At 41.0% G+C, this 27,886-nt stretch overlaps 1 long non-coding RNA gene across 1 annotated transcript; it reads left to right on the plus strand.

Moving 5' to 3' along the window:
- The first annotated feature begins 77 nt into the window (after positions 1–77).
- Positions 78–15,079, plus strand: LOC142167845 (uncharacterized). The gene is made up of 4 exons (XR_012698023.1): positions 78–5,082; positions 12,832–13,523; positions 13,867–13,935; positions 14,841–15,079. It is a non-coding gene; the product is annotated as an uncharacterized LOC142167845 (long non-coding RNA).
- Positions 15,080–27,886: the final 12,807 nt, after the last annotated feature.

The raw sequence follows: 27,886 nt of genomic DNA on the forward strand, positions 1-27,886 counted from the left end.
TTCTTTTACATTTTTACATTTTTTCTTTTCAAACTTAGTCACTAAGTTTTGCACCTAACCCCACATATTATATCTACCTATTGTACCCACTTACCACACACCCCATCATATTTTTGTCTCTTAAAAACCCTTAGCACTTTTATCTTTATCTCACCTCTCACTATGGAGAGAACTCAGCTGCCTGCCCTCTTCTCTCTATACTCGGGCGATTTTCGGCCACCACGCTGCCGTCAAATTTCATCACCGACGGCCAGCGACTCCTCCTTCCCCGCTTCCTGTTTCCCCGCTTCTCTTTATCTTTTTCTCTACTCGCTTAGGTTCTGCCGTCAATCATCACCGGTCGTTGCCGCTGGAGGTGGTGACCAGCCAGGCGGCGACCACTGTTTCTCTCACCTCCCTGTCAAACGCCGGTGACCCCATTAAAACTGGTCGATTTGAAGTTTGAGGCTTAAGATGTGTGCAGATCTGGCCGGATTTATTCCATCTCCGACGACTCGTGTTCCTTATCATTTTCTTGTGCTTATTCGATGGTTATTAGCTCAGATCCGGTTTCGTTTTGGAGAAATATGGATAGAACAGATTTTTCGGCGACCTTCGTGTACTGTTGTAGACCGTTTTGTTTTACTGGACTGGTCATCTTCATTTTAAATCTGCTATAGCTTTGATGTTTTTGTTATGTTCTTCTGATGACCTCTACTATTGTCTCTCGTTATTGTCAGATTTTCGATTTGAGGGATGTTGACTCTGTTACTGTTTTATTTTTAGCTTAATCTTGTGCCTATCACATTTTCTGGCTGCCTGCATATTTCCAGTGGATAACTTCGTTCCTTTACTGCGTTATGCTACTGCTGCTCTGTTGCTTGTATGCGTACTGTTGTTGCTATTTTGGGGACTGTTAATGTTGTCCAAAAGATAATTGGCTTAAGGCCATGGTCTCGTCTTGTTTGCTGCATCGTCGGAAATACGGTTCTGGTACTATCTTGAGGCCGTTTCTTGGAGTTGTTTTTAACTATGGGACTTTTCAATATTTCTTGCTCATTTGCTATAGCTTGCTGCTGCTTTTATTTCAGTTATTTTACAACACTACTAAAATTAACCATGGGCAGGCTTTGAATTTGGAAAAAGGAAAATACTTACCTTTGGCCTCATTGTTATACGGGAAAAGACATATGTTTAAGGCCCGTAAATGATATTCTGGTGGGGAATATTTCGTGATGGTAAACAATGTTGCAATGACTGGCCAATGAGAATTATTATTTTTGAGGTCAGGACGCCCCGAATGACCCTCCGGAATGAGCCCAAAATAACGAAAATAACGAAGTGATAATGATAAATGTCAGAAAAGAAAATTGACGAGAACACGAGCCAACCTATGGGAGGCAACACGGTTGGCCACCGAGGTTTCTACCGAGGCAGTTTTTACTCTCATATCTAGATGGATATCGGATATTACATGTATTTGAGCCTTTTATATTATTTGTTAAAACTATTTTCCCAAATTATTTTCCAAAAAAAAAAAAAAAATTTAAAGTAATCTTTCAAAAACCAAAAAATATTTTCTTAAATCATTTTCTAAAACAAATTCCAAAAACATTTTAAAATTATTTTCTAAAACAATTCCAAAAAACATTTCAATTTATTTCCAAAAAATAAAAACAATTTTTTACAAAAGTATTTTCAAGTAAAATCATTTCAAAAAAAATAAGTTTATTGTTTACTTTATGTTTTACTAACAATTTTATTTCTTTTCTCTTGCGAGGTACTATCACATGGAATCGCTTTCGGAATATGACACTGGAAGCCAAAAAGGACAAATGTTAAGCTTCTCGCTTCGTAACTTCAGTTCTTGGATGTACAAAATGCAAGTATAGTGAAATTATAGATATCGTATTTGTTAGTTTACTTTGATATTGTTTATTTGCTAAACACTTAGGGAATTGTATCTAGTTAATAATCAGAGTAACTAGCAATATTGTATGTCAAATAATTCTTGAAGTGTGTATGAGATGTTGAATATAATTTTATAATGTGATTAACTAATTTAGAATCGGTGTATACCTAACTAATTAGATTAGTCATATCCATAAAAATAAAAATATGTCATTTTCTTGCAAAAATAAAATAAATAATCTTGTCTTTGTCTTAAATTATATGAGTACCTTTCCGAGCCACTTTATATGTAAATTGTTCTTTAATTGATACACTTTCAATGACCATAATTGTAAAGAAATTGTAATTGAATTATTGCACTTCTGTTGAAAGACTTAGGCCTTGTAGTCATTTATGTTTGGCTCGTATGAGTTGCGTTTCAATACCTTGTGTGATGGCCCGAACGGTCGTTTTGAGAGAATTAGCCCAGAACCCCTATTTATTGCTTCCTCCATTTCATTTTTGGGTTTTGTGACTTGCCGAGAGGATTTGATTTTGGTTTCGGAGTGAAATGGGACACATAGTCCCTAAAATGGAAGCTTAAGTCATAAGGATTGACCGTAATTCAAACTCTGTGAAGACGACTCCGGAATGGAGTTTTGGCGGTTCCTATAGCTCAGTAGGGTGATTTTGGTCTTAGGAGCATGTTCGGATGTTGAATTTGAGGTCCGTCGTCAATTAGCGAAAGTTGAAAAATTGGATGATTTTTAGAAAGTTTGACCGGGAGTGGACTTTTTGATTTCGGGGTCGGATTCCAATTTCGAAAGTTGGAGTAAGTCTGTAATGTCAAAAGGGACTTGGTGCATGGCTGAAGCAGGACTCTGCTGGTGTAACCGCACCTGCGGAGCTTTGATCGCAGGTGCGGGCCGGGTTGCATAGATGCGAATGTTTGGACAGGCGGTTGTGGAGCGTAGGTGCGGAGGGTGTTCCACAGGTGTGTACTCGCACTTGCTCTTGGAGGGTCGCAGAAGCGGACACGGGAGTTTGAGGCTGGCCCGCGGAAGCGAGTTTTGTTGCGCAGAAGCGCGCCCGCAGATTGAAGGTTATGTAAGGCCTCATAAAATTTTTTCCTAAAAACTCGGGTTCCATGATGCCAAAGTATGCGTAAAGGTTAATAATAGTAGAAATTCTTCACGGCGAGCAAGCTCGCCATGGTTCGGACTTTTTGGATTGAACAGTGCGCTGGGAGTTGAAGGAAAATGTTGGGCAGAAGTACGCATTTTTGCGGCTGCAGAACTACTCTGTAGACCGCAGACTGGTCGCAGAGTGAGGCAGCTTTCTGGGGCATTTTTGATGCCCAATTTCGCGGCCATTATGCGACCGCATATCCGTTTCGCGGGCCGCATTCTTGTTGCATATCTCGCCTTGGGATTTTTCGGAGGAAGGTTCTGCGGTGCACTATGCGACCGCAGATCCGTTCTGCAGTGCATTATGCGACCACAGAACAGGTCTGCGAGCCGCATAATGACCGCATACCAGATTAGTTCCTTTCCAGTTCTGGTCCTCATTTTCGCGGTCATTTCACGAATCGCATAACTATTATGCGGTCGCATATACGATCGCAGAATCCGTTCCGGAGCTTCATTTATGAAAATTTTAAATCCGACCCTATTCCGTTAAAACACACCCCATAGACCATTTTGAGCACATTTCTGATATTTTAGAGTAAGAGGGAGAGTTCTTAGAGTGGGGGAGCAATCTTTAACCATTATCCATCAATATTTGCTCAATCATTGAGGATTAACAAAGGGAGTCTTCACCCTAAAGGTAAGAATCTATGTCCTAGTTCTCAATTTCGAAATTTTGCAAAAAATGGGTTAATTAGAGGAAATTATTGGGTGTGGAGGTTGTTATCTTGCATGCATGTATCCTTGAAGTATGTGGGAAGATTGTGAGCTAAAAATGGCAGAGAGTGGGTTGGGAAATGATGGAATCTTTCACAAGAAGGGGCTTAAAACATTGATGCACACCTAGTGTTTGCTAATATGCTCGAATGAGCTAAAACAATGTCCATCTTTCTTATTTTGGTCCAACTTGTTATATTTCTAAAATAGATTGAAGTAGCTAAGAATTCCGGATCATTTTAGAGTTTGAGAAGCTCAATTGAGGTATGTTGGCTAAACCCCCTTCTTCTTAGAATCGAACCCCACCATGTTCATGTAATTGGAGTAAGCCCTTGATTGTTATAGAATTGGCAATTTCTATGTGTTTGTGTTGAAGGATGTAAGTTTAATCTTTGTTCTAAATGCGTCATCATGTTATATTATTATGTGAGGATATGTTCAAAATGTGAAATATGTTCTAGCAAAGTTAAGACTTCATGTCATGACCAAAATAAAGGTTGTTATGCCAAACTGTATGAAAACCCTCTATGTGCCTAAGACTCCTAAATTGCTCATATGTGAATTTAACATCTTGAATGGTAAGCCTTATTGTCATTGATAATAATAATTTTGGAATGCGGAAAAGAACTTGAATTATGAAATACTGTCTAGCTCCAAGAATAACTTTATAATTGGGGCCACTCGCGCCATTGTATTGAAAGTATGGGAAAGAAATATGAATTGAGATGACTAATCGAATATGGGTGATGTCTCAAACGAGATGGCCTAGTCGATCGGGCCGAGATCGGACTCCGTGTAGTAACACGGTGGTATTGTAGATGAAATTGTGAAAATGGTTGATGTCTCAAATGAGATAGCCTAGCCGATCGGGCCGTGATCGGATGCCATGCCGCACACATAGTAGAACTGTGCTGAAAATTATAATAAAATTGTGGTAATGTCTCAAATGAGATGGCCCAGCCGATCGGGCCGAGATCGGACTCAGTGTAAGAATACAGAGGTATTGTGAATTGTGGAATATCGGTACTAAAGGTCACCCAACCTAATAATATGAAAATTGTCTTGAAAACGAATATGATCCTTAACTTATTGTTTTACTATTATTTGAAGCCCTTATTGAATTCTTGACTGTTCCTCTTGTATTATTATTCGTTCTATTGAGTTGGTGTTTAGCTTTACATACTAGTGCTATTCGACGGTACTAACGTCCCTTTTGCCGGGGACGCTGTATCTTTAAATAGATGCAGGTGGTTACATAGCAGATATCTCTAATCACAGATAGTGCTGCATCCTCTTCTCAGCGGACTAGGTGAGCCCCATTTCATTTCGGGGTTTGTATTGTACCTTTTGGTTATATTATGGTCACTTTTTGAGGTATAGCCGGGGCCTTGTTGTCGGCACCATCTTTACTCTCTTTTATATCTTTAGAGGCTCCGTAGACACTATGTGGGTTGTATATGGGTATTGGGAATATTAAACAAGTATATGTTGTATTGATCACTTGTTCCTCTCAGACTTTAAGAAATGTGTATTTTGAGACTTAAAGGCGCAATGACTAATGAAACGATTTAGGATTGTATGAATGAGCTTCCTACGATATAATTAATGAAATCACATCTTTTCTTGATCATGGGTTAATTGGGTAGAAAGTATCTAACAGGCTCATTCGGTTGAGCGTCGGTCGTGCCTCCTGAGGATGAGGCGTGACAAACTTGGTATCAGAGCCTAAAGTTTTTAAGTGTCCTAGGATGTCTCGGAGCCATGTCTGGTAGAGTCCTTCTTATCGGTGTGTTGTCGACCACATCTATAAGTTGGAGGCTACTTGGACATTTAGGAATAATACCCTTGTTTGATATTCTGGATCGTGCGATGAAACTAATTGTGCAACTGTTCCTTTCCTTTAAGTTTCAGTATATGGCACCTAAGAAAAGAGAAAGAACTGGCCATGGAGCCAACGCCGCCTTAGGAGTGGCAGTTGACCCTTTATTTGATGATGCGGGTGAACACCCGAGGGGTAAGGATAATACCCCGACTGTTACACTACTTGATTCTACTACACCGGCCCAGGCCATACCAGTTCCTACACCTACTGAAGGTGTGACGGTTCCTACACCTGATATTCCGATTCCACCTCCAGCCCTAGCTTCCGGCTCTGGTATTTTTGATGGGGATCTTAGGGGAGCTATTCAGATGCTGACTCAAATAGTGGCTTTTCATGCCTAAAGGTCGAATGTTGCACCACATTTTCTAGCCAAAAAGGGGATTCTAGTGGTTCCAGGGTGAACATGTTTCTGCAGTTGGATCCTTCGGTGTTCACGGGTACTAATCCCGAGGAGGACCAACAGGACTTCAGTGATGAGATGCATAAGACTCTCCGGGTTATGCGCGCTACTAAGACGGAGGGAATGGAGTTGGCCGCCTACCGCCTGAAAGGGGTTGCCTATTCTTGGTTTGAGCTGTGGAAGGACTCTCGGGAGGAGGGGAGCCCTCCAGCGAGATGGAGTGAGTTTTCTGATGCCTTTATAGACTATTTCTTGCCTGCCGATACTAGGGTAGCCCATGCCGCAGAGTTTGAGAATCTTAAGAAAGGGAGTAGGAGTGTGTGAGAGTATCACATAGAGTTCGTGCTCCTGTCAAAATATGCTATTCACATGTTTCCTACTATGGAGGCTAGAGTGCGCCGGTTTGTGCAGGGCCTTAACCCCTTAGTTATCAATGAGACCGCTACAGCTGCCTTGAATTCAGACATGAACTATGGGAAAATGGAAGCATTTGCTCAAGCTACAGAGGACCGCAAGTTGAAGAAAAGGAGGGAGAGAGGGTACCAGCAAGGCCCGGTCCGCGGGCAACTTTGGGGAGTCATTTGGTGGGGGGAGATCAGCTTCAGGGGAGGGTCATCAGGGCCAACCCACTCTCATGCTCAGTCTTCAGCTAGTGCAGCGCCAGCGGGGCACAGTCAGCAGCAGGGGAGTCATTTCAGGCCCAATCATGGCAGCAGGGGACCCCACCATTAGGGCCGATCAGTGGGAAGATGCACTCGGGGATTTGCTACATGGACTTATCTATATGTTACGGATGCGGATTGAGGGGTCATATTCAGAGGGAGTGCCGTTCATCCCGCCAGGGTGCGGACAGGGGCACAACACATCCATCCAGTTCTGCGGCTGCTACATCTTTAGCACCCCCTCCAGCTCGAGGCCCTCCGGCCCAAGCATGGCGTAGTGCAGCTAGGGGTGGTGCGCAGAGTTCAGGAGGACCCAGCCGATTCTATGCTATGAGCGGTCGCCAGAATGCAGAGGCTTCTCTAGATGTTGTCACGGGTACATTGACTGTCCAAACTCATGATGTATATACTCTTATTTATCCCGTTTCCACCTTGTCTTATGTTACCCCTTATGTTGCTATGGAATTTGGGATAGAACCGGAATAACTTCCTTAGCCGTTCTCTGTATCTACTCTGGTTGGCAAGTCTATTGTGGTCGCACAAGTTTATAGGAGTTGTGTTATCACGGTGCGTGGTCGGGACATCGTGGCCGATCTCATTAAATTGGGGATGGTTGATTTTGATGTAATTGTGGGAATGGATTGGCTTTATTCATGTTTTGCTAAGCTCGACTGCCAAACTAGAACTGTGAGGTTTGAATTTCCTACTGAACCAGTTGTTGAATGGAAGGGGGGTAATGTGATGCCAAAAGGTAGGTTTATTTCTTACCTTAAAGCCACAAAGAGGATCAACAAGGGGTGTATCTATCACTTGGTCCGGGTTACGGACACCGATGCTGAGGCACCTACACTCGAGTCAGTGCCAATTGTGAATGAATTTTTGGAGGTCTTTCCTGATGAGCTCTCTGGGATTCCGCCAGACAGGGAGATTGATTTTGGGATTGATATGATGCCAGGCATACAACCTATATCTATTCCTCCCTACAGGATGGCACCAGCAGAATTGAAGGAACTAAAGGAACAATTGAAGGATTTGTTAGAAAAGTGTTTCATCCGACCGAGTGTGTCGCCTTGGGGCGCACCGGTCCTTTTTGTAAGAAAGAAGGATGGGTCACTAAGAATGTGTATCGACTATCGACAACTTAATAAAGTCACAATCATAAACAAATACTTGCTACCAAGAATAGATGATTTGTTTGATTAGTTACAAGGTGCTAGATACTTCTCCAAAATTGATTTACGATTCGGGTATCACCAATTGAAGATCAGGGAGCAGGATATTCAGAAAACAGCTTTCAGAACACGGTATGGGCACTTTGAATTTCTGGTAATGTTTTTGGGCTAACAAAAGCCCCTGCAACTTTCATGGATCTTGTGAATCGGGTTTTCAAGCCTTTCCTCGACTCCTTTGTGATAGTGTTCATTGGCGATATTCTTGTGTATTCACGAGGTCGGAAGGACCATGCCGATCATCTCAGGGCAGTTTTGCAGACTCTTCATCAGCACCAATTGTATGCGAAGTTTTTAAAATGTGAATTTTGGCTAGAATCTGTCACATTCTTGGGTCATGTTGTCTCTAGAGAAGGAATCAAGGTTGATCCTCAAAAGATTCAGCAGTAAAGAATTAGCCCAGACCTACAATGCCAACCGAGATTCGCAGTTTTTTGGGCTTAGCAAGGTATTACAGGAAGTTTGTAGAGGGGTTCTCTACTCTTGCCTCTCCATTGACTAAATTGACTCAGAAGGCAGTTAAGTTCCAATGGTCCGATGCTTGTGAAAGGAGCTTCCAGGAGTTGAAATCGAAATTGACTACGCGCCGGTGTTGACCCTGCCAGAGGATACATGAGTGTTTGTGGTATATTGTGATGCTTCAAGAATTAGGCTTGGGTGTGTATTAATGCAACACGGCAAGGTTATAGCCTATGCTTCTAGGCAACTCAAAAATCATGAAATGTTTTTCCAACACATGACTTAGAACTGGCGGCAGTGGTTTTTGCATTGAAAATTTAGCATCACTCTTTGTATGGAGTCCATGTGGAGGTATTCACGGACTACAAGAGTCTTCAATATATTTTCAAACAAAAGGAGCTGAATCTGAGGCAAAGAATATGGCTTAAGTTACTCAAGGATTACGACATCGATATTCTATATCACCCGGGGAAAGCCAATGTTGTGGTGGATGCTCTTAGCCGAAAATCTATGGGTAGTTTAGCACACTTGGAGGTGTATCAAAGGCTATTGGCCAAGGAAGTCCATCGATTGGCTAGTTTGGGAGTTCGTCTTACGAACACTAATGAAGGAGGGGTAATTGTGCAAAATAGGGCTGAATCATCGCTTGTTGTGGAGGTCAAAGAGAAGCAATACAACGATCCATTGTTGGTACAGCTGAAGAAGGAGATTCAAAAAAGGAGATTCAAAAACATAAAACTATGGCTTTTACTCTTGGCATGGATGATGGTACACTAAGGTACCAAGGGCGACTATGTGTTCCAAATATAGATGGTCTCCGGAAAAGAATCATGACCGAGGCTCACGCTTCTAGGTATTCCGTGCATCCAGGTTCTACAAAGATGTATCATGATCTCAAGGAAGTCTGTTGGTGGAATGACATGAAAAGGAATGTGGCGGACTATGTGGCAAGGTGTCCGGACTGTCAACAAGTGAAGGCCGAACATCAACGGCCTGGTGGGTTGACACAGAACATAGAAATTCCAATGTGGAAGTGGGAGATGATCAATATGGATTTTGTGGTAGGATTACCACGCACTCCGTGCAAGTTTGACTCAATTTGGGTGATCGTGGACCGACTCACGAAATCAGCACACTTCTTGCTAGTTAAATCTACCGACACAACGGAACAATATGCTTAGTTGTATATCAAGGAAATAGTTGGGCTTCATGGCACTCCAGTTTCTATCATTTCCGATCGAGGGGCTCAGTTCACGGCCAAATTTTGGAAGAAATTTCAGCAAGGTTTGGGTACTCAGGTGAATCTTAGTATAGCTTTTCATCCACAGATCGCCGGGCAAGCAGAGCGGACTATTCAGACGCTAGAGGACATGTTGGGTGCTTGATTTCAAGGGTAGCTGGGATGATCATTTGCCACTCATAGAGTTTGCTTATAACAACAGCTTTCATGCAAGTATTCAGATGGTACCATTTGAGGCATTATATGGTAGGAGATGTAGATCTCCCATTGGGTGGTTCGAGATTGGGGAAGCAGAGTTGATAGGGCCAGACCTTGTACATCAGGCTATGGAAAAAGTTAAGATCATAAAGGAGCGGTTAAAAACTACTCAGAGTCGTCAAAAATCCTATTCGGATGTCTGTCGCAGAGACTTAGAGTTCAAAGAAGATGATTGGGTATTCTTGAAGGTTTCCCCCATAAAGGGTATTATGCGGTTTGGGAAAAAGGGAAAATTGAGTCTGAGGTATGTCGGGCCATACAAAATCACCCAAAGGATCGGTGAGGTAGCGTACAAGCTTGAGCTACCACCCGAGATGTCATTAGTGCTCCCGGTATTCCATGTGTCTATGTTGAAGAAGGTAGTTGGAGATCCGTCAGCTATTGTGCCGGTTGAGACCATTGAGGTTAATGAAGAATTATCATATGAAGAAATTCCAGTTGCTATTCTTGATAGACAAGTCCGAATATTGAGGAATAAAGAAATTGCCTCCGTGAAAGTCTTATGGTGAAACCAGCAGGTTGAAGAGGCCACTTGGGAGGCCGAGGAAGAGATGAAGAATAAGTATCCTTACTTATTTGAATAGCTGTGTAATCCTTTCTTTTTATGAACATGTCGCCTATGAATTTTGTATCACTTGTTCAGTTAATGTAAAAGTGTTACTTTTGATTATATATTGTTTACATGAGGCCACGGTTGGTATTGTTATGAGTTTGTTATGTCGTTAGGTTGTGCATATATTTGTAATATGTGTTTCTGGGGCTCTCTGACAGGTGGATAAGGCCTAGAAACAAAGGAAACTCTGGCGAAAGTTTTGAAAATTTGGGGAGTTAGTTAAATTTGGGGTTGCTGGTGTAGGGTATGAAAAAACAAAGTTGAATAAGGTGATAATAGCAGACCCTGATCCTCATTCGAGGATGAATGATCTTAATTGGGGGAGGATGTAAGGCCCCGTAAATTTTTTTCCTAAAAACTCGAGTTCCGTGATGCCAAAGTAGGAACAGTGTGCTGGGAGTTGAAGGAAAATGTTGGGTAGAAGTACGCATTTCTGCGGCCTATTCTGCAGTTGCAGAACCACTCTGCGGACCGCAGACTGGTCGTAGAGTGGGGCAGATTTCTGGGGCATTTTTGATGCCCAATTTTGCGAACATTATGCGATCGCATAACCGTTTCACGGGCCGCATTCTTGTCGCATATCCCGTTTGGGAATTTTTGGAGGGAGGTTCTGCGGTGCACTATGCGACCGCAGAACCGTTCTGTAGTGCATTATGCGATCGCAGAATAGGTCTGCGGGCCGCATAGTGACCACAGGCCAGATCAATTCCTTTCCAGTTCTGGCCCTATTTTCGCGGTCATTTCGCGTACCGCATAACCATTATGCGGTCGCATATGCGACCGCAGAACCCGTTCCAAAGCTTCATTTTTGGGGTTTTTAAGCCCGACCCTATTCCGTTAAAACACACCCCATAGACCATTTTGAGCACATTTCTGATATTTTAGAGTGAGAGGGAGAGTTCTTAGAGCGGGGGAGCAATCTTTAACCATTATCCATCAATTCTTGCTCAATCATTGAGGATTAACAAAGGGAGTCTTCACCCAAAAGGTAAGAATCTATGTCCCAACTCTCAATTTCGAAATTTTGCAAAAATGGGGTAATTAGAGTAGATATTATTGGGTGTGGGGTTTGTTGTCTTGCATGCATGTATCCTTGAAGTATGTGGGAAGGTTGTGAGCTAAAAATGGCAGAGAGTGGGTTGTGAAATAATGGAATCTTCCACAAGAAGGGGCTTAGAACATTGATGCGTGCACCTAGTGTTTGATAATATGTTCGAATGAGCTAAAACAATGTTCATTTTCCTAATTTCGGTCCAACTTGTTATATTTCTAAAATAGATTGAAGTAGCTAAGAATTCCGGATCATTTTAGAGTTTGAGAAGCTCAATTGAGGTATGTTGGCTAAACCCCCTTCTTCTTAGAATAGAACTCCACGGTGTTCCTGTAATTGGAGTAAACCATTGATCGTTATAGAATTGGTGATTTCTATGTGTTTGTGTTGAAGGATGTAAGTTCAATCTTTATTCTAAATGCTTCATCATGTTATCTTATTATGTGAGGATGTGTTCAAAATGTGGAATATGTGCTACCAAAGTTAAGACTTCATGTCAAGACCAAAATAAAGGTTGTTATGCCAAACGGTATGAAAAGCCTCTATGTGCCTAAGACTCCCAAATTGCTCATATGTGAATTTAACGTCTTGAATGGGTAGTCTTATTGTCGTTGATAATAATAATGTTGGAATGTGAAAAAGAACTTGAATTATGAAATACGGCCTAGCGCCAAGAATTACTTTATAATTGAGTCCACTCGTGCCATTGTATTGAAAGTATGGGAAAGAAATATGAATTGAGATGACTGATTGAATATGGGTGATATCTCAAATGAGATGACCTAGCCGATCGGGCCGAGATCGGACTCCGTATATGAACACGGTGGTATTGTGGATGAAATTATGAAAATGGTTGATGTCTCAAATGAGATGGCGTAGCCAATCGGGCCGTGATCGAATGCCATGCCGCACACATGGTGGCACTATACTGGAAATTATAATAAAATTGTGGTAATGTCTCAAATGAGATGGCGTAGCCGATCGGGCCGAGATCGGACTCCGTGTAAGAATACTGAGGTATTGTGAATTGTGGAATATCGGTACTAAAGGTCACCCAACCTAATAATATGGAAATTGTCTTGAAAACGTATATGATCCTTAACTTGTTGTTTTACTATTATTTGAAACCCTTATTGAATTCTTGACCGTTCCTCTTCTATTATTATTCGTTCTATTGAGTTGGCGTTTAGCTTTACATATTAGTGCTATTCAACGATACTAACGTCCCTTTTGCCGGGGGTGCTGTATTTTTAAATGGATCCAGGTGGCACATAGCAGACAACGTTAATCACAGATAGTGATGCATCCTCTTCTCAGCAGACTCGGCGAGACCCATTTCATTCCGGGGTCATGTATTGTACCTTTTGTTTATGTTATGGTCACTTTTTGAGGTATAGCCGGGGTCTTGTTGCCGGCACCATCTTTACTCTCTTTTGTATCTTTAGAGGCTCTGTAGACACTATGTGGGTTGTGTATGGGTGTTGGGAATGTTAAACAAGTATATGTTGTGTTGATCACTTGTTCCTCTCAGACTTTAAGAAATGTGTATTTTGATACTTAAATGCGCAATGACTAATGAAACAATTTAGGATTGTATAAATGAGCTTCCTACGGTATAATTAATGAAATCACCTTTTTTCTTGATCATGGGTTAATTGGGTAGAAAGTATCTAACAGGCTTGCTCGGCCGGGTTCACTCGGTTGAGCACCGATCGCGCCTCCCGATGATGGGGCGTGACAGGTTATGACCCCAGAAGCGGTTGGGAGGCTTAGTGGACTCCGCAGATGAGAGGGCCTGACCGCAAAAGCGGTGCCACAACAGCGGATAATATGACCGCAGAAGTGAGAAGCCTGGGCAGTATTTAAAACCGAAGGGCTTCGTGATTTTTGTCATTTTGGACTTTGCAAACTCGGTCAAGGGCGAATGTTGAGAGCATTTTCGAGGAATTTCTTGAGGTACTTCCCTTGTGCTTATTTTTGATCAATAATCTTGCTTCCCCATTTATTTTCCCACATAGTTAGTGTGTATTTAAGGTGGAAATTGGGAGTAAGAGGTTAGGGATTTGGTGAGTTGATTTGAGAAATTGAGTGGCGATTTGGTGTCGGATTTTGGTAATTTTATATGGGTGAACTCGTGGTCGAGTGGGTGTTCGTATTTTGTGACTTTTGCCCGATTCCGTGATGTGGGCCCGGGTCGACTTTTTTGGCCGAATTTTCGATTCTTTGCTAAAGTCGTAGATTTATTATTTAAATTAGTTTCTCGTAATTGTATTCATGATATGTAATTGCTTTTGGCTAGATTTGAGCCATTCAGAGTCGGAAAATCGAGGGAAAGGCATCCTTATCGATTGATTGAGCGAGATTTGAGGTAAGTCGCTTGTTTAACATTGTGTGGGGGAAAAATTCCCTTAGGATTGGTACTGTTGTAATAATTTGTGATATGTGTGCGCCGTGTACGTGAGGTGACGAGTGCGTACACGGGTTGATTATGGAAAATTATGTTCTTGCTGATTTGCCATCTTTTGAATTCGTTAACTGAGTTGTCTCCTTTTAAAATTTATTTACTGAGTTGCCTTAGCATATGTAGTTATCATGTTTAGCCTAGTATCGCATGTCTATGTGCCTTAACTCTTACTTGCAATTTGTGCAACATGCTTAGTTTTATTACCCGTTTTCCTTGATTTGGATTAAATCTTTAACTGTAAGATTCTTGCTGAACATTCGTGTTTTCCTTCGATTACCTGTTGTATATTTACTTTGGGACTACTAGACGGTTCCTCAGGAGATCCCCCTATACTGCATATTTACTTTGGGACTACGAGGCGTTTACTCGGGAGATCCCCCTGTACTGAATATTTACTTTGGGACTACGAGGCATTTATTGGGGAGATCCCGCTGTATTGCATATTTACTTTGGGGTTACGAGGCGGTACCTCGGGAGATCCCCCTGTCTTGCATATTTACTTTGGGACTACGAGGTGGTACCTCTGAAGATCCCCCTGTCATGCATATTTACATTTGGGACTACGAAGCGGTACCTCGGGAGTGCCCCTGTTGTTTACTTCTATTTACCGTGCTGATATTTTCTTAAACTTCTTGTTGTTAAAATTCTCAGTTATTTAAAAATATTATTACATCTTCTGCCTTATTTTTCTTTTAAACCAATAGAGTCCTGACATGGCCTCGTCACTACTCTACCGAGGTTAGGCTTGGCACTTACTGGGTACCGTTGTGGTGTACTCATACTACACTTCTGCATATTATTTTGTGCAGATCCAGGTTCTTCCCACCAGACGAGATACCAGTGAGTTGGACCGCACGTGGAGACTTCAAGTTACATCTGCCAGCATCCGCATACCTCGGAGCCCCACTCTATCCTTAATATGTTGTTTTTCCTTATTTTCTTTAGACTCTGATGTATAATGACACCTAGTATTTGCTTTTAGAAGCTTGTGACTTGTTTCCACAGGGTGTTGGGAGTTGTAATTCTTGAATGGCAGTTTTATAATTATTTCAGGTTTTGAGAATTGGGCTTCAGTTTTATATTATGTATTTTACCTAGACTTAGAGATTAGGTGACATCAGGATATCTTACGGAGGGTGAAATGGGGTCGTGACAAGTTGGTATCAGATGTCTAGGTTCATAGGTGTTAGGAGTCACAAGCAGGTTTAGTAGAGTCTTGCAGATCGGTACGGAGACGTCTGTACTTATCTTCGGGAGGCTATGGAACTGTTAGGAAAAGTTTCACTTTCTTTAATTCCTTATCGTGCGAGATTTTGACTTCGGACTCTAAACTTCTGTCTTTCTATTCTATCACAGACGGTGAGGACACGTACAGCTGGATCGGATGATCAGAAACCCGCGCCCCCTACTAGAGCCGTGAGAGGCTGGGGCCGGGGTAGAGGTCGAGGACGTCTACGTGGTGCAGCCAGAGAACCCGCACTAGCTACCACAGAGGAGCCACCATTAGCTCCAGTTGGAGGGCAGGCACCTGAGATGCCTGTTACTATACCAGCCCTCTAGGAGACTCTGGCCCAGTTCCTGAGCATGTTCAGTACCTTGGCTCAGGCAAGATTGATACAACTTGCTCCTGCCACATCTTAGACTGGGGGAGGAGCACAGACTCCTGTCACCGGTACCCCAGAGCAGCGGGTTCAGGTCGACCAGGTTCTAAAGATACTACCGATGCAGCCGGTAGCTCTAGTTCAGCCCGAGGTTAGGCCAGTAGCTTCTGAGGCAGAGCAACTCAGGCTCGAGAGGTACAAGAAGTACCACCCTCCTACTTTCAGTGGCTTGGTGTCAAAAGATGACCAGGATTTTATTGAGGAGTTCCACCATATCCTCCGTACTATAGGTGTTGCGGAGACTAGTGGGATTTCTTTCATTACATTCCAGCATAGAGGAGTGGCCTATTAGTGGTGGCACACATACGAGTTGGATAGTCCGGCTGAGGTAGCTTCACTCACTTAGACTCAGTTCTCAGATATGTTCTTGAGGGAGTATGTTCCCTAGAGTCTCAGAGATGCTTGGCGCGCAGATTTTGAGCAGTTGCGCCAAGGTTCTATGACCGTGGTAGAGTATGCGGTCCGATTCAGTGATTTGGCTAGGCATGCACCAGCCTTGGTTGCTACTGTTCGAGAGCGGGTTCGTCGGTTTATTGAGGGGCTCAACCCCAGCATCAAATTGAGCATGGCCCGAGAGTTAGAGATGGATATTGCATATCAGCAGGTAGTGGGGATTGCTAGGAGGTTAGAGGGCATACTAACTCAGGATAGAGAGGAGAGAGAGGCCAAGAGGTCTCGAGAGTCTGGCACTTACAGTGGTACTCGTGCCCCAGCTACAGCTCGTTTGGGCAGAGGTTATATGGGTCGTCCTATTCATTCAGCACTTCTAGCCGCCAGCAGTGCTCCGACCACTACTAGGCCCCAGGATCCTTCTTATGTACCGCCAGTGTCTAGTATGCCTCCTTTATGGGGTGCTTCCAGTGGTCAGTCCAGTCGATCAGGCCCGAGCCAGTCGCAGTAGCCATGTCCTGTGAGAGCTTGTTTTAAGTGTGGCGACACTCGTCATTTGGTGAGGGATTGCCCCAGATTTAGGAGGGGTGAACCTCCACAATTATCTCAGGCACCGCGTGCTCCACCTGGTCCTCAAGCTATGATTGCAGCACCAGCTACCTCCCCACCTGCACAACCAGCTAGAGGTGGAGGTCGGACATGTAGAGTTCACCCTAGAGGGGGAGGCCTGGACAAATATTATGCCCTTCCTGCTACGACAGAGGCAGTTGCATCAGATTCTGTTATTACAGGTATTGTTCCGGTCTGTCATAGAGATGCATCAGTCTTATTTGATCCAGGCTCTACTTATTCCTATGTGTCATCTTATTTTGCTTCGTATTTGGGTGTATCCCGTGATTCTCTAAGTTTACTTGTTTGTATATCTACACCTGTGGGTGATTCCATTATTGTTGACCGTGTGTATCGGTCATGTTTGATTGTTTTTAGTGGTTTTGAGACCAGAGCCAATTTATTATTTCTTAGTATGGTAGATTTCGATGTTATTTTGGGCATGGACTGGTTGTCGCCCTATCACGCTATCCTTGATTGTCATTCCAAGATGGTGACATTGGCTATGCCAGGTCTACCATGACTTGAGTGGAGAGGTACCTTGGATCATGTTCCTAGCAGGGTTATTTCATTTCTTAAAGCTCAACGAATGGTTAAGAAGGGGTGTGATGCCTATCTGGCGTATGTGAGAGATGTTAGTGTTGACACTTCTACCATTGAGTCTGTTCTGATAGTGAAGGACTATTCAGATGTATTCCCAATGGATCTTTTGGGCATGCCGCCCGATAGGGATATTGACTTTGGCATTGATTTGTTACCGGGCACTCAGCCCATTTCTATTACACCTTATCGTATGGCCCAGTAGAGTTGAAAGAAATAAAGGAACAGTTGCAAGAGTTGCTCAATAAGGGCTTCATTCGGGCCAGTGTATCGCCTTGGGTTGCTCCTGTCTTTTTTGTGAAGAAGAAGGATGGTTCTATGCGAATGTGTATTGATTATCGCCAGTTGAACAAGGTTACGGTGAATAACAAGTATCCATTGCCACGTATTGATGACCTATTTGATCAGGTTCAGGGTGCCTGAGTGTTCTCTAAGATCGACTTGCATTCAGGCTATCATCATTTGAAGATTCGGGAGCTAGATATCCCGAAGACTGCTTTCAGGACTCGGTATGGTCATTACGAGTTCTTTGTGATGTCTTTTGGTCTGACCAACGCCCTAGAAGTATTCATGCACTTGATGAACTGTGTATTTTAACCCTATCTTGACTCCTTCATCATTGTGTTTATTAATGACATTCTGGTGTACTCCCGGAGTCGGGAGGATCATGAGCAGCACATGAGGACTGTGCTTCAGACCGTGAGAGAGAAGAAGTTGTAAGTAAAATTTTTGAAGTATGAATTCTGGCTAGATTCAGTGGCATTTTTGGGTCATGTAGTATCGAGTGAGGGGACAAAGGTAGACCCGAAGAAGATTGAAGCAGTGCAGAGTTGGTCCAGACCATCCTCAGCTACGAAGATCCAGAGTTTTCTTGGATTAGCGGGGTATTACAGTTGATTTGTAGAGGGTTTCTCGTCTATTGCAACACCTATGACCAGATTGACCCAGAAGGGTGCTCCGTTCAGGTGGACCGATGATTGTGAAGAGAGATTTCAAAGGCTCAAGGCTGCTTTGACTACAGCCCAGTGTTTGTTATGCCTACTAGATCGGGGTCCTATACGCTGTATTGTGATGCGTCGTGCATTGGTCTCGGTGCGGTGTTGATGCAGGACGGTAGGGTGATTGCCTACGCGTCTAGACAGTTGAAGGTGCAAAATTTGAGATCAATCGGACTTGATTTGGTAGGTTTCGGCATCGGATGTAGAAGTTTGAAGTTTTAAAGTTTATTAGGCTTGAATCGATGCGCGATTTTTGTTTTTAGCATTGTTTGATGTGATTTAAAGGCTCGACTAAGTTCGTATGATATTTTAGGACTTGTTAATATGTTTGGTTAAGGTCCCAGGGGCCTCGAGTGGATTCGGTATGGCTAACGGATCGAAAAAGGGACTTGGTGCATGGCTGAAGCAGGACTCTGCTGGTGTAACCACACCTGCGGAGCTTTGATCGCAGGTGCGAGCTAACAGGTGCGGGCCGGGTTGTGCAGATGCGAAGGTTTGGACTGGGGGTTGTGGAGCGCAGATGCAGAGGGTGTTCCGTAGGTGCAGACTCGCACCTGCGCTTGGAGGGTCGCAGAAGCGGACGCGAGAGTTTGAGGCTGGTTCACAGAAGCGGGTTTTGTTGCGCAGAAACAGGGTTATGACCGCACGGCTTAGTGGCCTCCTCAGATGCGAGGGCCGGACCGCAAAAGCGTTGTCGTAGAAGTGGCTAATGTGACCGCAAAAGCTAGAAGCGTGGACAGTGTTTAAAACCGAAGGGCTTCGTGATTTTTGTCATTTTGGACTTTGCAAACTCGGTCTAGGGCAATATTTGAGAGAATTTTCGAGGGATTTCTTGAGGTAAGTCCCTTGTGCTTATTTTTTATCAATAATCTTGCTTCCCAATTTATTCTCCCACCTAGTTAGTGTGTATTTAAAGTGGAAATTAGGAGTTGGAGGTTAGGGATTTTGTGAGTTGATTTAAGGAATTGAGTGGAGATTTGGTGTTGGATTTTGATAATTTTGGTATGGGTGAACTTGTGGTTGAGTGAGTGTTCATATTTTGTGACTTTTGCCCGATTTCGTGATATAGGCCCAAGTCAACTTTTTGGGCCGAATTTTTGATTCTTTGCTAAAGTCGTAGATTTTTTATTTAAATTAGTTTCTCGTAATTGTATTCATGATATATAATTTCTTTTGGCTAGATTTGGGCCATTCGGAGTCGAAAAATCAAGGGAAAGGCATCCTTATTGATTGATTGAGCGAGATTTAAGGTAAGTAACTTGTCTAACCTTGTTGGGAGGGGAGGGAAATCCCCTTTAGGATTGGTACTGTTGTAACAATTTGTGATATGTGAGCGCCGTGTACGCGAGGTGACGAGTGCGTACACGGGCTCATTATGGAAAATTATGTTCTTGCTTATTTTACATCTTTTGAATTCCTTAACTGAGTTGTCTTCTTTTAAAGTTCATTTACTGAGTTGCCTTAGCATATGTAGTGATCATGTTTAGCCTAGTATCGTATGTCTACATGCCTTAACTCTTACTTGTAATTTGTGCAACATGCTTAGTTTTATTACCTGTTTTCCTTGATTTGGATTAAATCCTTAACTGTAAGATTCTTGCTGAAAATTCGTATTTTCCTTCGATTACCTGCTGCATATTTACTTTGGGACTACGAGGCTATTCCTCGGGAGATCCTCCTGTATTGCATATTTACTTTGGGACTACGAGGCGTTTACTCGGGAGATCCTCATGTACTGTATATTTACTTTGGGACTACGAGGCATTTACTCGGGAGATCCCGTTGTACTGCATATTTAATTTGGGTCTACGAGGCGGTACCTCGGGAGATCCCTCTATCTTGCATATTTACTTTGGGACTACGAGGCGGTACCACGGGAGATCCCCCTGTCGTGCATATTTACATTTGGGATTATAAGGTGGTACCTCGGGAGTGCGCCTGTTGTTTACTTTTATTTATCGTGCTGATATTTTCTAAAACTTCTTGTTGTTTAAATTCTCAGTTATTTTAAAATATTATTACATTTTCTGCCTTATTTTTCTTTTAAACCAGTAGGGCCCTGACCTGACCTCGTCACTACTCTACCGAGGTTAGGCTTGGCACTTACTGGGTACCGTTGTAGTGTACTCATACTACACTTCTGCACATTATTTTTTGCTGATCCAGGTTCTTCCCACCATACGAGATACCAGTGAGTTGGACCGCACGTGAAAACTTCAAGGTAAGTTTGCCAGCGTCCGCAGACCTCGGAGTCCCCCTCTATCCTTACTATGTTATGTTTCCTTATTTTTTTTAGACTCTGATGTATAGAGACACCTAGTATTTGCTCTTAGAAGCTTGTGACTTGTTTTCACCGGGTTTTGGAAGTAGTAATTATTAAATGGCAGTTTTATAATTATTTCATGTTTTGAGAATTGAGCTTCAGTTTTTTATTATGTATTTTCGCAGATCAGTTAGGCTAACCTAGTCTTAGAGATTAGGTGCTATCACGACATCCTACGGAGGGTGAAATGTGGTCGTGACACCTTGGCTCTAAAGGTGGCCCTTTGGTTATTCATTGAAATGATAACTCATTTTTGGCGCAAATGTTTCTTTATATTGGTGTGATGATTTTCTATGTGATAAACATGTCAACATATTTTCTTATACCACATTCATTCTTTATTCAACAAATTTATTCTTTCACCCTATTCGTTGTATACTGAGGTTTTTTAAAGATTATTCTTTTCTACCTTTTGTTAATCATTTAGAGTAAATTTCTATTTCTCACACTTGGTTTTTTTCACTTCAAATAGTTAATTCTTGTACATAAGTTAATTTCTTTCAAGCATATTTTAATTAATATTCATTTAGTCAATTTACACATATTCCACTTATTACTACATATCCTCTCACATTTTCATTCCTTTAGCAACTTCTTATACTTGTTCATTTATTTTAAAACGAAATTTTTTTATACTTCATTTATTAAATTAAAGTGTAAGACATAGTGTTTGCATATCATCTAACTTTGTTTTGTTTATTGTTATTGTTCTTTATTACATTTTATACTTTAGCTAAATGCAAACATTATCCCATCTTCACGTAACTCATTCGGTAAATACCAAATTCTTCTCTTTAAATCTTGTGCACCGATTTCAAAGAATGTAAATTATTTTGTACACTTTGATTTATTGTACACTTTGTTCATTTACTTTTACTACATGTGCATGTGTACATAAATATCCTACTATTTTCATGTTGATTGTCCTCTATTTAATATAACTTTTTAATTATTCTTGTGAATATTAAACCAACTGTTTCTTATCCTATTTATTACACAAAACTACTCAAAAAATAATTCTCTCCTCTTCTTAGTCAATCACTTTAAATATAAGTTTCCTTTTCCTACTCTTTAGCCTCGCACTTAAAATAATTCATCCTTAGATATAAATTACATTCTTTCAAGTGCATTTTTTAGCTAAAATTTTTCTAGTTAATTTATAAAATACATCACTTGTTACTACATATTTGCTTTGCTTTTTATCAATTTATAAAAATATAATTCTCATACACTTCATTTTCCTTTTGTAAATAATTTATCATACATAGACATTTATCTTTCATTATGTGACGTTCTTGTTCAATCACTTTTCATTCAAGCTACTCTACCGTTCTTTGTACATATCAAATTAATCATTCTTTTGAATCTTCCCTCGCTTATTTGATTGAGCCCACAGGAACCACATTTTTGTGGATTTTGAGGGATGCATAACACCTTCCCCTCGAGATAACTTGAACCCTTACTCAGAATCTCAACGGTTTCGCACACCATAATTTAGTGTACATTATTTAGTATAGTATAGGTATTCTAGTATATCATAAATACTAGGTGGCGACTCTAAATAATAATTAACCTTGTAGAGTACTATAAGTTGTACATTATTTTATCTTGCAAAATAGGGTGTAACAACATGGCGACTCTGCTGGGGATACTTCAAGTTCTAACCACAACGGATTTGATCAATTATTTGAGGGATTACAGGTTCTCCGATACTCCAATTTCTATTCTTTCTATCACATTTTTCAAGTCATATATTCTCTGCTTCATGTTGTATATTCTTTGTTTCAAGTTGTATACTCTTTGCTTGAAGTTGTATATTCTTTGCTTCAAGTGGTATATTTTTTATCGCATGCTCCAAGTAGTGTATTGTTTGTCATGCGTTTCAAGCGATATATTATTGTTATGCGTTTCAAGCAGTATATTCTTTGTCATATGCTTTAAAATGGTATATTATTTGTCATCCGCTTCAAGCGGTACATTCTCTGTCATGCTCATGTTGTAAATGCTTCCCACATGTCTATATTGTATATTTTGTTACATATGACTGTGTTGTATATTCTTTGTCACATGCTTTTGGTGTCGCCTTATCAAATTGTCATCACTTTTCTATCGATACTTGGTCGTACATAATCACACATAAGTCACGCGAGGGTTGTCTTTTTACCCCTCCAAACCTTCTTTCAAAACTCCTTAGTTTCAGAGATTGACAGACGAGATTAACTACGTACCATCTCGCAGTTGTCCTTAACTTACGTCCGAACCTAGGTAAATCGACTCTTAGAATTCCTAGGTCACTGTGCACATAATCTTGCAGCTTGCTTTAGCTGAATTAATCCTTGCATATCCTTTACTTGATACATATTCTTTGTATATTTGTTATACATTCTTTGCCTGCCATTGTTATGTTTTCTTTATCCGTTACATGTATATTCTATTTGTCATCCATTGTTAGGTTCTCTTTGTCTGACTAAACTTTGGTTGACTTGTGTTGAACCTTGACCTTTCAAATGCACATTCCTACTTCGGTCTTCAAGACCATCCCCCTAATCATACCATCATATGGACTCAATCGTCCTTTTAAAAGATACGTCAATCTAGCTTGGTACATCTTCCACTGATTTGACGTATTCTTCTCAATCATATCTCACACTTTCACTGATTTCAGTTATTTGAGACAGATCCATGCGCTATGCTACCATCTCTCTCTTATTCAGGAGTTATGAGTCTCCACCCACCCACCCAAGAATTCATTGACACTCTCTTCTTCTCAAGGAACAGTCACCCATTCATGATAACCATACAAATCTCATAGTTCTAGTAGCTGGTTCGAACTACGTTTTGACCTGATTATTGCTTCGGCAAGATACGTAGGCAGCCCTACATAAGGGTTTAGTCTCCCCACTATTTCGAATTAATTTCCTCAGCCTTGGAAAAATGGGACAGTTCTCTTGAAACATTACAATGATGCTCTCAACCCAGAAATCTTCGAAAGCGTCAACCAAACTCCACCCAACCAAAGTCAAGTCTAAAGAAAATATAATGATTGATAAATAAATCACAGTCTTTTTTTACATTATTCTCTACAAAAAGCTACAAAACAATAAAAAAAAAAATACAGAAGACAAAAGAGTCAAGTTTTATTAATGGTAGAGTCAGGTTTTATCGTAACAGAACTAAGCCTGGCCTGACTTCCTACGGGGGGATACGTAGGCAACCCACATAGGGTTCGGTCCCACTCTTGTAATGAAAAACCAAAAAATTATTTTTATATATTCGGAACTATGCCGTGACTTAATTTCATTTGGTAGGAATACGTAGGCAATCCATATCGGATTCAATCACCTTTTGCGAATGAACTATGCTTTGGCCTGATTCCATTGGGATACGTAGACAGTCTAAGTCAGACCCGGCCATGTCATTTCAAGATTCTATCATTTTTTTCATCCATTGCCTGCTTGAGTCATTGATGATAGAACCCTTTCATCAATTTTCCTATATAGAAATAAGGCATAATGGCCTCCGAGCCACCTAAACTTGCACCAAATTATCAACCCGATAAATGAACTTAAAAGTTTTCCATTTTAACACTTCAACTTAATCATTTTTATATTAATAAATCACTTTGACTATTGACCATGCTTATGTGGCGATGACATAGCTGATGTGGCCTAGCTACGTGCAAATCACGTTTGTAAGGCGCGTAACTATGCTAGTTTTTATTTTTTTAAAAATAACTAAAACTATAAACAATAAATAAACAAAGGAAATGTTTCCTTCTGTTCCTTTCCTCCCATTAATGCCGTTCCCTCCACCTCCCCTAATTCCCCTTTAATTTCTCCTCTTCTTCTTTTTCACGATTAATTTTCTTTTTCTTATGATGAAAATTTTGTGCAACTTTTCGATTTTTCAGGGATTGTGATTTTGATTGGTCTTAGTAGTTAAAGATAAAAAAGTGATGATTATCAAAGGTGATTTTTGATGAGGTCACTAGTGGATTTTTTCGAAGCGGATTGATTGTACTTCTCTTAGTTGCAAATTTGGATGTTGGGGTTTTGAGAGTTGAATTCTATCGGAATTGCCATATATCTTATGCAATTCCCCAATTTCTTTCGCCCCCACGATTCTAGCAGGTATAGCGAATAGGAATAGAAAAAAAAAGTTAAAATATTAAGAAATTGATATTTTTTTTATTGATTTGGTAGTTTTAGAATGAAGAAGGATGGAGTTCATAGTTGATTTGAGGGGATTTTAGAGTAGATGAGGATGATATCTATGGTGGATGAAACGTATGGTGATGGTGGGGCTTCCATGGTGTAGAGGAAGAGAAAGATTTTTTTAAATTTTTTTTAATAAATTCTTGAAAAAAGACAGGGACCTATAAATTACACTTGTCAAACAAAATAGGTTAAGAATATGGCATGTCAATTGTGTCATAGCGATTGAGGAACACACTCACCTGGAGGTATTTATTAGTACTCATTCTGTCAAGTATAAGTATTCAAATGGGAAACTTCTAAGTTCATTTACCGGGTTGGCAATTGGGTATAAGTTTAGGTGGCCCAGAGGCTATGCGCCCTCCTGAACAATGGGCATTGTCAATCTTCCACGCACATTCCTGAACAATGGCCATTCTCATTTCAACGTCAATCTTCCAGGCTCCCTCCTGAACAATGGGCATTTTATTTCAAGTTCAAATCTTATAGGTGCCTACCTTATAATACGGGTATTTCATATTTAAATGCTCCGATATCATTTCGGACCGGTACATAGTCCTAATTTTCTTCAAAAATAAAAGTGCTCCTATCACTTCGGACCGGTATCTAGCCTGAATCCCTTTCGAATTAGAGTTCCAACCTGGGACCCTATTTCTTTCAAAATCACATCATTCTCGCATCGTATACGCGGGCATTATTAAAACAAATCACAATCCATCAATCTCAAATCAATGGAAACATAGTCCACACATCGTCTACTCTTATGATCGAAGACGTGACGCAGCGTGGAATTATCTTCTGGCAATAAACTAGGGCAGATTTTGAGGGTGAACGTCGAGCTTTCCTACAACAATCGACGGCATGTCCCAAGTATCGTTTTTACGTCCCATTGATATGGGGTATGTAGGCAATCCGAACCCCGAACGTCATTCATGACTTAACATACACATTGACATATAGGCATAGAGATGTATTTTCTTCATGCCATTTGAAAATGAAACATTTACCTGTTGAAAGTTTTGGGAAAATCGCAATTTTACAAACTTACTCATATTTTGGTGATTTTGGTAAAGGATTTGGGTTTTTACTGATATACTTGAAAAGCATGCCTATTTTTCAGAATTGTGAACGAGCTGAGCAATATATCTATGATTTACTTCTTTTATTACTTTTATTATGCTGTTATGAACTGTTATTGGCTATTGGTGTTGGACTCCGACCTTTGTTCCAACTCATCACTACTTTCAACCTAAGGTTAGGTTTGTTACTTATTGAGGCCGAGAGACTGGAGAGATTGATGATTGAGTGAGGCTGAGGGCGTGATCGTGAGGATATTGATGGGATCGGGTTGCACACTGCAGCAGGCATTATTGATTTATGATGGGATCGGGCCACGCCATATCAGTTATTATTGATTCATGCCATGATTGGCTTATTATAGCACTTGGGCTGGATCTTCCCCTCCAGAGTCTGCAAATCCAAAGTGAGTGCAGGTACCTACTGAGTGCGAGTGCCGAGAGTGAGTGCCGAGTGATTGGGTGGACTGAGTGACTGTGAGGACTGAGTAGATTGATACTCTAAGAGTGTGCATATAGTTTTATCACTGATTTGCATTGCATTCGATATGCACACTTGACACACAGGCATAAAGATGCATTTTCCTCATGTTGTACGATATTGCGTCATTCACATACACATTGACATGTAGGCACAGAGATGTATTTTCCTCATGCCATTTGAAAATGAAACATTTACCTGTTGAAAGGTTTGGGAAAATCGAAGTTTTACAAACTTACTCATATTTTGGTGATTTCGGTAAAAGATTTGGATTTTCACTGATATACTTGAAAAACATGCCTATTTTTCGGAATTGTGAACGAGCTGAGCAATATATCTATGATTTACTTCTTTTATCACTTTTATTATGCTATTATGAACTGTTGTTGGCTATTGGTGTCGGACTCCGACCTTTGTTCCAAATCGTCACTACTTTCAACCTAAGGTTAGGTTTGTTACTTATTGAGTATATGGGGTCGATTGTACTCAAACTGTCACGACCCAAAATCCATTAAAGGTTGTGATGGCACCGGACACCTCTATCAGGCAAGCCAAAAATAAATACTTAATTTGGTTCTCATTTTAGTATTTTTGAAATCATATCTTCCTTCAATTAGATAGTAAAATATGGAATTTACAGTGTAAATAATAATACTTTTAACAATTTTAACACAGGACAACCCAAATCACCCCAAAACCCGGTGTCACACGTGCATGAGCCTCAACTACGAATGTAAAATAAAATACAACATATGTCCAGAATACAAATTCGGACAGGCGAAATATAAATACTCTGAAGGAGACTCTGCTGGTTGCGGACTCGTAATCGTGGAATGCAGCTTACCTAAGTCCCCACAATAACCGCGCCTCTGCGCCCACAAGGCCACTAGACATATATGCACCTGCACAAAAATATACAGCAAGTGTAGTATGAGTATGTAAATCAACGCGTAGCCAGTAAGTATCCCGCCTAACCCTGAAGAAGTAGTGACGAGGGGTCGACTTTGACACTTACTATGGGCTATAAATAATATGTCAATGATATAATTAAGCATTGTTTACTTATTTCATAATATTGAGCTTACAGTCGTTCTACTTAATCCATGCTTAGAAGCACATAATAATTTGATTGACCTATGAGGTTAATTCCCTCTTACAAGGTTAGAAAGGAGACTTACCTCGCTCCGCAATTTCATAACCGGCTCCAAAGCCACTCCAACAACTCAAACCAATGAATGTCGATCCAAAACTAGTCAAATAAGATGCAACCCAATCAAAATATACTCTACTATTCATAATTAATCAATTTATAACAATTTCTAACTCCGCTCAAAAAATCGCTAAAATCACCCTCGGGGCCACGTGTCCGGATTCCAAAAGTATTCGAAGATAAATATTACCCATAACCTCACGAACCCAAATATATGATTTTTTTCCAATTCCATGCCCAAATTCGTGGTCAAAATTCAAAAATGCCAATTTCTAGGTTTTTCTTCAAAACCC

Source organism: Nicotiana tabacum, chromosome 13, assembly GCF_000715075.1.
Source record: "Nicotiana tabacum cultivar K326 chromosome 13, ASM71507v2, whole genome shotgun sequence".
Classification (NCBI taxonomy): domain Eukaryota; kingdom Viridiplantae; phylum Streptophyta; class Magnoliopsida; order Solanales; family Solanaceae; genus Nicotiana; species Nicotiana tabacum.